Source organism: Leptonychotes weddellii, chromosome 5 (genome assembly GCF_054177405.1).
Source record: "Leptonychotes weddellii isolate Sample4059 chromosome 5, ASM5417740v2, whole genome shotgun sequence".
NCBI classification, from domain to species: domain Eukaryota; kingdom Metazoa; phylum Chordata; class Mammalia; order Carnivora; family Phocidae; genus Leptonychotes; species Leptonychotes weddellii.
In genome coordinates this window covers 134615026-134628012 of record NC_138373.1, presented here as the reverse complement: position 1 = coordinate 134628012, position 12987 = coordinate 134615026, and positions in this window count along the sequence as shown.

Here is a 12987-nt window from a genome sequence, read left to right as displayed (position 1 = left end):
TATATTTCCAGTGGAAGTACCTCCTAGACATAACTTTCAGGGTGTGAGCTACCAACATTTTTTTTCTTTAAATTGATGTAAAAATTTAAGATAGTTAAATGGAAAGAGTTCGGTAGATTTTGTGCACCTGTGTGATCCACACTCCAATGCAGAGAACATTTCTACCGCCCCAGAAAACTCCTTTTGGGAGCACTTAAAATTTAACTTAAGAAATACGGTTGTGGAGCCAGGCCTCAAATTAGAAATGAGTTGTTTTCCCTCTCCTCTTCTTACTACTTTATTTTTGCTTCTTAAACATGCGGTAATGGTTACTTTAAACACAAAGCAAATTGTCGCCAGAAGAAACCGTTGCCTTTCAACTAGTTATGATTTAGTGGTTACTAATATTGTACATCTCTGCCCAATTTGCTATGGCTTTTAGTCTGTTAGAGTGAGTAGTAAAATTTGAGTCATATCACTGACTCACAAGCTTACTAAGGATTGCCTGATGTTTGTTACTAGGCTGGAACTTCAGAATCTTGGTCAATTGAAAAAGATTGTGATAATGTCAAATTTACATAATGCCCCCCCCTTTTTCATTTAGCCTGATTATGCCACTATCGTAGGTTTTGCAGATAAGAAGAGACGAGTGGTAAACCTGTCTATATAGCTGAGTCCTAGCCTTGAGTGCTTTCTCCCATCTCAAAATTCTCAACTCCCAATTGCCAAAGAGCAATTAGAATACTCACCTAAGTTACAGCACAATGAGTTGTGAAACTGATCGAACCCGAGAGCTGTGTGTCACTGTCTTTAAAGATTCCTGAATGCAGGGATGGGAAGATCTGTCCAAAGGAGACTGTTAATAGTTTGGGATCTACTGAGGGAGAGGGAAAGGAAAAAAATACACCAGTGATTAAAAAGGGGATTTACTCCTTGTTTTCCCTGTAGACTTAGTGTTCTGATTTGGAACCTGATCTGGAACCAGAGCTGGAATTAACTCTTTCTGAGAAGGACAATATGTTCTGCCTAGCCAAACCTCTGTTGCCAAAGCAATGGTGGGTTGTGATGGGGATGGTGGCGAGTGGCAGTAATACCTAATATTTCAATGCCAAGTTGGACTTTTTCCCCTGACACTCCAATTTAGAGAGGATGGCAACTCAGTGGAGATGTAGGGAAGGTTGAAGCCAGATTGGGTTACTGGGAGACTTGTCAATAACCCATTTCCGGTTGGAGAAGCCCCTATCCCAAATACGCATTCATTTCACTAGTAGATTCAGTCCTCATTTTAAAAAAGAAGTTTCATGCATTAAGCACAGGAAAATTCAATATGGCACTTCACTCTATGCATGGTGAAGAGGATTTTCATTTATTTCAGGCTCTGTCCCCTTACTGACGAGCATTCCCAGCAGCACCGGACAGCCTTAGGCCCTCTGCTCTGCTCATCTGCGGCTCTCTTCTGTAAAGTTCTGACCCGAAGCGGCAGGCACCTCCTGTAGATTTTCTGAGTATCAGCACTTGTGGGCATCCCTTCCCTGGCTCCTCATCACAGACCCGTAAGACTAGATATGTGCTACTCTAGTCATCTCCAAGTCAAGAAGATGTGGTCCGGGGAAGTTCTGTAATTCGCCCAAGGTCATAGAGCTATGGGACAGTTCCAGGCTAGAATCCAGGTTTGTCCTCGATCAAGCACCAGCCCCTGACCAGTATCTCATCCCAGCGCACTGCTTTCTGATCCCATCCTATTGCAATTGTTTGCATTCAGGTCTGATTGTCCCATTAGACAGGAAGACCTTAAAGTCGGGAACTCTTAGACCAGAGCTTTAGAAGATGCTAGAATTAGTTAATCTGTCCGTAAGTATTTGCTGAGCATCTACTATATGCCCAGCATTGTTCTGGGCACTTGGAGATACAGCTGTGAGCCAGACAAAAATACCTACCCTCAGAGAGAGGGGAAAGCCAGCCAGTAGAAGGCGTACATCAGATGGTGAGGGTGCTAAGGAGCAGGCCTGCCGCGTTGGTGCTGTGAACATTGGACCAGTTGTGCAACGGTTCATGGGCCCAGCAGAGAAGAGCGCGAGGGAGGGCTGCGGGGGTGGGGAGCGGGACACCGGTTGCTATTTCACGTAAAATAGGGAAGGCCTCACTGATAAGGTGATATTTGAGCAGAAACTTGAAGGAGACCAGAGAAACAGACTAGGAGATACCTTGGAAAAGAACATTCCACTCAAATAGTTGAGTGAATTCCAAAATCCTCCCAGGCTCGTTTCTCCCCAAATACATAATTGTAATTTGGAGCTCTTGGACACTATGAGAAAGTCAACAAACCTGGTTTCTGGCAGCAGTTTTCCTGACCACTTTTTTCTTTTTTTTTTTTAAGATTTTATTTATTTGTTTTTGAGAGAGAGAGAGAGAGAGAGCATGAGCAGGGGGGAGGGGCAGAGGGAGAGGGAGAAGCAGACTCCCGGCTGAGCAGGAAGCCCGAGGTAAGGTGGGGCTGGATCCCAGGACCCCGGGATCATGACAGGAGCTGAAGGCTCCGACTGAGCCACCCAGGCGCCCCTCCTGACCACTTTCTACTTCATTTCCTGGTTATTGTGTGCCATAGGAATCAACTGAGCTTTGATTACCAGGAAACCCAGCTGGATTTGTTTTTTCTCTTCATTTTAGAGAAAACTATAAATCATAATAAACAGACTGATAAGAAGGCCTGAATTTGAAGAAAAACGAAAAAAAAGGTCTGACTTCTTTAAACTCTCTAACCACAATGTAGACCCTGAGTTGTGAAATGAGAATCGGTGTTCAGGATGATGCGGGCCCAGCAAGAGGCTCAATATTTTGTTAGGAGGGATAGCTAGGCAGGCTGAGGGACAGCACTGAAAACAGAAAGGCTCTTCTTGCTGACATTTAGAGACCTGGAAAATCCAGTTATCTGGAAGGGCCTATCCTCACAAAACCTGAGACTATAGTACGAGACCTGTTATCATTCAGAGCCAGTGGCCTTTTCTTTTTATGTAGGAGATAAGAGCAGGGGTAACATTAACCTTCATCATCCATTCACTCAAAAATAACGGAACACTTGCTCTTTTTAAGGAGCTGGCCGGTAAAAATGGAGATTTCTCTGGTTCCACTTGCCTTCTCAAAGATGAATGAAAATGTGCTTTCTCAAATATATTTCCCAAGAATTCTACTCTATCCAAGCTCCCAGCCCAAGGAGTAAGACTGTCTCCTTCCAAACAGTTTGAAACTAGCTGTACCTGCCCAGTTTTAGTCGCCTTCCTTGGGCTTAGATTAAACTTGGATAAGGACTTCAACATTTCAAGGTTGAGTTCAGATCACTCAGATAGGGTTCTCCATTATCTGAGAGTCCAAGCAAAACTAAAAAGGAAGCAGAAATCTCAGTTTCTGGATTTAAGAAAGACTCCCTCTCAAAGCTCCCAAATTCAGCCAGATCATTCAGGCCATTTGACTAAAATTGGCAGGGTGAGACTATGGGGAAAGGGTAAGCGAATGAAGAAAAAAGGGAAAATACACTTTGAAAAGCAATAGTGATATTACGGAGCATTTCATGCAGAACTAGAAATGTTATCCAAAGCCAACATTTACCAAAGGCACCATGGGACTTTTTGTGGGGTCAAATAAGTAGACTCTTAAACCCTCAGATTTGTTCCTGTAAATGCTGACCATCCTACACTAATAATCCTAGAATCATATATATATATATATATATTTGCCTATTTGGGAACACAAATAAAATAACCATGTTAATTTGAAACTTGGTATCATGGATACAGACAGTGATTATAGCCTTGTGAGTCTGCTAATAATATTTATGGCAATAATCTATGGCATCTCTCCCAGAAGATTTCTCAGATTCATCTGTGTGGATTAAAGTTCATTCTTTTATCAAAATGCTGGCTATGAATCTCTGGCTCTGAAAGGTGTGTTTTTGCCCTTCTGTTTTCATGAGGAAAGTCCTGCCTTCATTTCTTAAGGAGTGTCCCTTTGTTTTTCTTCCTTCCTTCTACTCAATGCTGAACTTGTCAACTTAGGAAAACACTCTACTGTGTAGAATAAAATAAAAACAGTTAAATGTGTGGTTGGACAAACTTATTTTTAAACTTAGTCATTTGGTGTAACACTACGTTAGGCAATAATTAAAGTTCTGATAAAGCTAAATGAAATTTAGTTATCAGTTGACTTTTTCATAGTTAAAAGGTTTTAGGGTATTATTAGAGTAAAAATATATTTCAGTATCTTGGGTACCAACTCTGGCTTAATATAGCATTTTTTTTTTCTGTGAAAACTTTCATTTCACTAGAAATTGATTTCAGGGGAACAAAACACAGACTTGTGTTCCTGTGTGGGTGGGTGGGTGTGCTACATATGTGTTTCCTGGGAGATTAGAATGGGTAGAGTTAGCACTGAAAAGAAGAGAGAGTAAGATTTAAGAAATGGTAAGAAAGGAAAATCTCCATATACATGTGAGTGTCATGTGTATGCCTATGTATGCCCTTCTTAAATTAGTGCAGGGAAAGAAATACACTGATTAGCTTAAAAAATTTTTTTTTAAAATATGGTTCCTTTTGATGCCTGGCCACTGATTTTAATAAAAGAACGTTACAGAGAAAGAAAAAAAAAATTTCCTTTTCCACTGTCATCACACCGAAAAAGGATGCCCCTGTGTAACTAATACTTAAAACCTTATCCTTTTTGGTTTAGGGGAGCTCCCCTGGCAAAACTGATGAACCGGAGGGTAGGTTTTTCATCATCTTTTCCAATCAGCCACAGTTAGGGCTTGCCTATTGTGCCAGAGACTCTCTTTGATCAGAAGTGAGGTTATCTATTCCTGTTGGAAACAGCTACGTACACAATGGCAAACTGCAGGGTCCTAGCCACACATTGGTGGTGGAGAATCCAAACCCCAACATTAAAAAGGGACAAAGTAGCAAATCGAGCCTCCCGTTACAGAAATAAAGGGTGATGTTAAAATCCCACTTTTAAATTTGGACCTAGATGAAATGCCCATTTTGAATTTAGCACCCCGGAGAGTAGTGAGGATGCCCTGGCCATAGGGTGCAGCTGCCCACGTTTGAAGGCTGAATCATAGAGGCTGTGCCCATGTGAGACTCTGATTTGTGTGGGCTTGATTATTTTCTGGCCAGAGTTTGGCCACCAAGCTCAAGTTTAGCCCTTAGGATTTCAAATCAAGAATGCAAAAACAATGGGTCTCAACCCTTTTCCTGCTTTGATAGGCACCACGAGAAACATTCCTAAACCACACACTCCCACGGGCACTGGAGGGTTCTGTGTCATCCAGGTACACTCCTTTCTCCCCTGGGAGAAACCATATTAGACTGTAGGAGCGTAGGAGAGGCACACGGAAGACGCTGGAGGTCTGCTTGTAAGCAGTCAACTATCCACAACCTGTAGTTCCTAACGTCACCCGGCTGCAGACTGCAGCGGGGGTCACCCTATTCTCGAGAACTACGTTGTTCAAACCCCCATTCTTCTGTCCAGTGTCATTCTCAAGTTTTTGCACATTACTGGGGAGCACACCCTCTCCTCTGAACTCCGCCCTTGAACCCCTGCCTCTGCTGGATTAGGTCAGTTTAGAGACCTTTTTACCAGCTGAATGGGCTGTTCTTTTTATGCTACCCAGATGTGTAGCTCGGCCTCACTTCACGTGGGCAAACATCCGCTGGTTGAAGGCATCCCTTTATGTGGCCGACTTTACCAAAGGTGTGTGAAGATGAAGGACACTGGCCTTTCAGCAACAGAGACGTCTCGAATTATTAGGATGTTTTTAATGCTTGAGTCATTTCTTTTTTTTTTTTTTTAAAGATTTTATTTATTCACTTGAGACACAGAGGTACAGAGAGAGAGAGCATGAGCAGTGGGAGAGGCAGAGGGAGAGTGAGAAGCAGACTCCCTGCTGAGCCAGGAGCCCGATGTGGGGCTCGATCCCAGGACCCTGGGATCATGACCTGAGCCGAAGGCAGATGCTTAACCATCTGAGCCACCCAGGTGCCCCTGCTTCAGTCATTTCTGATCCCAGGCTCCAGGTCCTTTCTCCCTTCCCCTTCCCTGTCCTCCCACTGTCCCCCCTCCTCCCTCTCCCTCCCTGCCCCTCCTTTCCCCTCCCCCACCCCCCAGCTTCTTCTCGGGAGCAAGACTCCAACTCCTAAAGGAATAAGGGGACCAAGGCTGGAGCTGCCTCTTTCTGCTCTCACTGAAGGAAAAACAGTGTTTTCCTTTTTTTCTTCTCTCTACAGTCATTCTCCAGGTGAGGTTGCAGAGAAAGGCAAGCAATGAGGAACAGAGAGGACGGATGAAGTCTTCAGGACAAGCAGAAAGACTGCAGAGGCATCTGTGTTCACTTAGACATCCAAAGAAAGCCTGAGGGGCAGGAGAGCAGGGTTTAGACACAGGCTCTGGAGTCTGAGATTTCCTGCTGGAATCTGGCCCAAACACTGCCGCCTGTGCCAAGAGGCGATGCACTTTATCCTCTCCCAGTTCCATTTTCTTTGCCTGTAAGATGAGGTGATGATACGTCCAATCTTCAACTCCAACATTCAACCTCTGAAAATGGGTTTTTGGTGGGTTTTTTGTTGTTTTGTTTTGTTTTTTTAAATCTAGGTTTGGCAAAAACCCTTCTGGCAGGAAGAAGTAGGCTTCCTCCTCCTTCTGTACCTGTCCACACATTTTGCTGCAGGATTATGAACACGGTTTTGTGTCCCCCCCCCCCATTGGGGTGCTTTGGACTGCGCTGTGCACACGCCGCATTGACTCTCTCCAATCTGAGAAATGCCGAATTGCAGAAGTGCGCATGGCCCTGAGTGTTTGGGATAAGGTTATCCACCGCAGAGGCTGTTTGGGATCCTGAATGGGATAGATAATAGCTGTGTGGGGGTTAATGTAGGGCCTGGCCCAGGAATGACCAGCCTGTAAGTGCCGGCTGTTGTTACTACCTCCTGTGGTCTCGAATGAGAGCATGTGTGTATGTCTGGCTCCAGGAATAGCTACAAAACTTTTGTGTTAGGAAGTGCATAAGAGCCAGGAGTTTACACACTGGCTTATTTTATATCTGTTGTTTATATCTATCTTGAGTGTTGAATTTGCTTCCGATTTTCTTTTCAGATGACTTCTCAATGCCTTCTGACTCCATTCTTTTATCTGAGGGAAAATAGCATTTATCTTTCTCTCTCTAGCACTCGAATATACTTCTCCTCCGATCACGGGGGAACCAGAGAGCTGTTCCTGGTGAAGCTGCCTTTCTCCACAAGTGGTGATTAATGGCCAAAAGATGCTCAACGTGAATCAGTAATTCAGGAAAGCTCTCAGGACATTTGCTCAGGGGCCGGGTGCTAAGGACTTCTCAACAGGGACAACTTAGTGCGGGAGATGGAAAATGAGCACATTTGACATAAAACCTTTGTTGTCAGTGTGGGATGATTTGTGGGGAATATGGTGGTCTTTTCTTTGCTGTTTTCCCCCTTCTAAGGCCTGTCGTCTACAGCAGGTAAAATTCTTTTTCCAACACATAAACTCAGGATGTTGAGTGTGAGGAGGAAGAAATGGGTCTAGGCTGGGAGAGTTTGATTGAAAGAAAAAAATAAAAACTTTTCTCCCATTGTGATAAGACAATCACAAAACATCCCTCTATTGTAAGAAATCTTGATGTTTAGTTAAAAAAAAAAAAAAAAAGCTAGCAGCAAGCGGTGGATTCATTTTACCTGTCTGTGCCAGTTTCCCAAACTCTGGCTGAATGGAGACTATGTTTTGAGTAGGTACTCCATGAAATATTTTAAATTGCTGGAAGGATTTTTTGTTATTGCATTTTGTTTTGCTGTTAACTTTCTGGATTCTTGGAACCTAGTCTAAAGATCTGAATTTCTGTGTTGTGTTCATTAAAAAAAAAAAAAAATGAGCGAAATAAATCATTCTAAGGGAGAAGGAGACAAACAGAGAGCGCTGAGAACCTAAAATTTTAATAACATTTTATGTTTACTTCGTAAACTCAGCTACAAGTCATTTCTTACTGACAGTTATTTTAGAGGCCAAATAAATAAATGTCTTGTGCACCATTGCTATGAATTTTTTTACAGAATCCACATTTTTTCCTCTTTAATTGCCTTGGTTTTCTGGGTTCTCTTTCTGGGCATGACACACACAGCCCCTCCCCCCCATCATGATGTCTCAAGGCAGAAATAGAGAATTTGTATAAACTGAAAGCATTCGCGATTGAGGAGTTAGGGGAAAAGAAGGAAATCACTAAAGGTCTTGCCTCATCCTGTAACAGAGGAGTACAAGTCCCCCTTATTCCTGGCCTTCTGTGGGGCGCCCATGGCCCATGGAAGCCGCTTGAGAATAAATTTATTCCGTCACCAGGCATGAAGTCGGATCTTGCCCTCAAACAAAATAGGATTTAACCCATTTTTGTTTTTTTTAAATCTCTTTCCGAATTTCTAATTTTTTTTGTTGTTGTTTAAAAAAATTGTTTTCATTCATTCAGTTATTGTTTTTATTTTGATTTGAGCTCAAAGGTAAATTTAGCCCCTGGTGCATGCGAACTTCCTGAAGAACAAGGAAAAGCATGGCTCGTTCTTGAGTGGTATGTTCAGTAAAAGAAGTTAGGATCTGGAGAGATCTTATATTTGAAAGGATCTGGAATATTTCTTGAAAGGAGGCTTTAAGGTTTGTAAAACTTTGTTTTAAGCTGGTTTGGGGTCAGTTTTAGCCAACCCAGGCACATTCGTTGTGTCTAAACCTCTTCCTTTTCTTTCTTCTTATGCATTTAGTATCTGATTTTATGAGCATCAACCAATGTGCAGGATTCAGCTCAGCTCTAATGAGAAGACAAAGGTCATGAAGACATAGTCATAACCACCCGGAGTTTACAATCTAATAAGAAAAGGGACTGCTAAAATCTAACAGTAAGACAGAGCATCTTGTGTCATTATAAAGACGCAGAGTAAAATGTTGAATTTAGGGGAAGATTCATAAGAACAGTGGTGTTTTAATGAACCTGGGATGGGTTGAGGGATGCCAGAAATGGAAAGGGAATGATGTCACTCAAGACTGTAGAGCGTAAGTTCAGTGAATAGAGCATTCCAATGTACCTAGAGTTCAAGGTGTGTGTTGAAGCTAAGGCCTTGTCCTAAGAAATATAAATAAATAAAAAAAAAAAATGACAGTCTAGGTTGGGAGAAATGCAGATAAACGAATGAGGATATGTTTCTCTCTCTGAGTTCTGCACAAAGGCCTCTGGAATGGAGAGGAAGAAATCTGAACTCTGGTGATGTTTGGGGGGTGGTTGGGAAGCATCAAAAGATTCAGAATCTTGAAGTAGCAGAACTCTGCTCGTGGAAATAAGAGGGAGGCGCAAGTTCCCCTTATCCTTTCGACTTATAAGGATACAACTTTTCTGGGGCTTTCTAAGGAAATTTTATTTCAAGATTCTGCTAGATGGGAGGTCTCTCTTCTCTAAGTTGAAGTGTGAGGATGTGTTTTCTTTTCTCACTGAGTTCTCTTTTGTTTCCTCTCTCCATGCTCTCATTTTCCTTCCCTCAGTAGAGCTCTATCTCCTTTTCTACCTGGAAGGAAGAATATATGCTGTCTTACATTTCAGAGGAAACTCCCAGGCCATCTTCCCCAACATCCCTCCAGTTTCACTAAGCAAAAACCTAGTGATTATAATCATGGGGGGACCCTTGCTTTCTGTGGACTAGCGGAATAACAGCCTCAGGTTTGCACTGGGAGAGATGGTGTTCCAAGTTGAGACTCTGAGGTCAGATTGCTCAGTGCTGCCCCTGGCTAGATGTTTAATCTCAAATAAGTCATTGAGTCTGGGCCTCAATTCCCTCACCTAGAAAATGGAAATAATACAGTCCCTACCTCAGAGCGTCATGAGAGTTAGATGAGGTACTCCATGGAGAGCATTTAGTGCAGTGGCTAGAATGTAGTCAATATTTTAATAAATATTCACTATTTTTAATATTTTGGCCAGCCAGTTAGCACCTTCTTGCTTCACAGGCCGCATGATTACAGCCTGTGATGGTTCATTTCATGTATCCACTTGACTGGGCCACGGAGTGCCCAAATATCTGGTTAAACATTTCTTGGTGCATCCATAAGAGTGATTCTGGAAGAGATTAGCATTTGAATTGGTAGACTGAATAAAGCAGATGGCCTTCTTCAGTGTGTGTGGGCATCATCCAGTCCGGTGAGGGCCTGAATGGAACAGAAAGGCTGAGGAAGGTTGAATTCTCCCTCTGCTTGACTGCATGAGCCCAGACATCAATCTTCTCCTGCCCTCTGTGCTCCTGGTTCCCAGGCCCTCAGGCTCAGACAGGAATCTACACCATGGGCTCCCTGGCTCTTGGGCCTTGGACTACACCATAGGCTTTCCTGGATCTCTAGCTCACAGACTGCAGATGATGGGACCTCTCAGCCTCCATAACTGCATGAGCCAATTCCTCATAATACACTTATAGATAAATATCCTGTTGGTTCTGTTTCTCTGGAGTACCCTGACTAAAACACAGCCTTTCTAATCAAAGTGTGGTTTGCAGTCAGCAAGCTGGGCATCATCTGGGAGCTAATTAGGAATGCAGATTCTCAGCCCTGCTCCTGTAGTTTTAGCAAGATCCCCGAGTGATTCACATAACACCAGAGTACACAATCTCCTTGTTCCCCATGAAAACCCCAGGTTTGTATCAATGCTCCATCAGCTGGGGACCAGCCCCAGCCTCGTACCACAGACTCTGAACATCTGTCTGCTAAACAAGGACAGTTCCAGCAAAGACAGCGTTAACATAGATCCAGTTTCATTTCAGTGGGTACAGTTATTGGGAAATAAATTTTGGGGCTTTAAAGGCCTACCTAACATTTCTCAGGGGGCTGAGGATGGGTCCCTACTCTGAGCGTACTTCCACCCCACAGAGGAATAAGGGAGCTGGAGGGGAAGAAAGACCTGGTAACCGGGGACAGTATTCTTTACCCTGTTTTTAGAAAGAGGAAACCTAGAAGACAATCAGGGGAAGGGGGAGACAGTACCTGAAAGTCAAAAATCTACTGAGAAAAGTTGACTAAACAGAGATAGTAAGCAGTAACCATTAATAAAAGGCCTTTGAGCCAAGGGCTCTCACACTGACCTGGTTTCCTATGGAGTTAATTTTTCACCATGAAGGGCAAGAGTGACAGGAATTTAAGAAGTGTTTGTCTTAACGGGATTGGCTTGGGTGAGAATCAAGACATTTGTTGGGAGAGTGCCTATAAACGTATCCATACGTGGGCTTTAGCTACTCACCACCTCTGTCTACCTTCTGTTCCCGCCTCAGTTTTCTGAATGACTACAAAAATATTACAATCTTTCAAATGTCCAGATTTCTAACCCAAGTCCTAAGGGGCCACTCAAGGGGACCAGGTAAACATTGAACAGATGTGATGGTAATCTACCAATTCTATTGGGCAAATATCAGGACCAGATGAAGTTGTGCTCCATAAAGTTGAATAAGAAGCAGGAAAAATGGGATTTCCTTACAAATCATTAAAAAAAAAAAAAAGAAATGTGACATGTAAAAGAAAGCTGCATTATGTGCATTAGAATAATAATTACTTCAGGAAATAAAAACAATAGACTCAATTTCCTTCATCCTCTCAAAGGACTGAAAATCATAGTGAGTGGAAAGGAGAACTGGCATACTTAAGAAAGAAGTTCAAGGGGAAAATATGATCAGTTTCGAAATGAAAACTGCTTGAGAATCAAAAAGAACAGAATCAACATTGAAAAATGATCAGAGATGTGGAGGGTAGGCATGAGAAAAACCACACAGAAGACAGTGGAAAAATACAAAAGCAATCAAAGAAATTAACTAGGAACTCACAGATGTGGAGACCCAACACAGGAATGATGTGTGTACTGGAAGATGAAAAACTAGAATGAGCTGGCACTAAATGATGCATCAACATCTTGTAAACATACTATTTTCTAAAATAAAATGAACAAATGGTAGAGGAATGCATGCAGATTTTTATTATTTATGTAAAGCTTAAAAACATTTCAACATTTCTATGTAACACGCTGTGAGAATATAAAGCAATGGGTGAGAATGGTAAACTCCTAACTCAGGAGAGGGGCTACTTCAAGGACTGGAGGCATGGAATTTAGAATGTATTCAGTGAGTTTCACCTGTGCTGGTTATGTTTGATTTTTTTAAGGTAAGGTAGTGAGAGGATGGGTTTTCATTGCATTATTACTTGCAGTTCTTGGTTTTGTGCTGGTGAGGACAGGCCTTCTCATACCTTATAAATGGAAGTCTGAATTCTATTAAATTATTTCAGGAGCTTATTGGGCATTTAAAAACTTTATACTCAGGAATTCCTTTATTTGGATATTTTTCTTCTATTATATCCTAAAATTTTATATCATGAAGTATTTAATGTATACAACAAGGTTTAAAGGAAAGCTTTGAAGTTCTTATCTTTGTTGTATTAAATTTATGTTCTGATTTGGAAGGATTAACATTTTAGTGATATTAAGTCTTTACATCTAGGACAATTTTATCTTTACATTCATTCATATCTTGCTTCTTTACATATTCTTCTCATGTTATTTTCTTGTTAAATATATTTCTAGATATGTTTATACTCTATATCTCTACTGTATATGCGATAATTATGTATGTCTAACTCCATAATATAATATAAATGCTTTGCCAAGTTTTCCCATTAGTCTTTTTTTTTAAAAAGATATTTATTTATTTGAGAGAGAAAGAGAGCACGAGCAGGGGGAGGGGCAGAGGGAGAGGCAGAGAATCTCCAGCAGACTCCCCGCTGCAGAGCCTGCTGTGGGGCTCCATCTCATAACCCTGAGATCACGACCTGAGCTGAAACCAAGAGTCAGATGCTCAACCAACTGAGCCACCCAGGTGCCCCAAGTTTGCCTATTAGTCTTAATAATTTTTAGTTATATGTCTTGGGATTTTTAAACATAAAATATAAAATTTG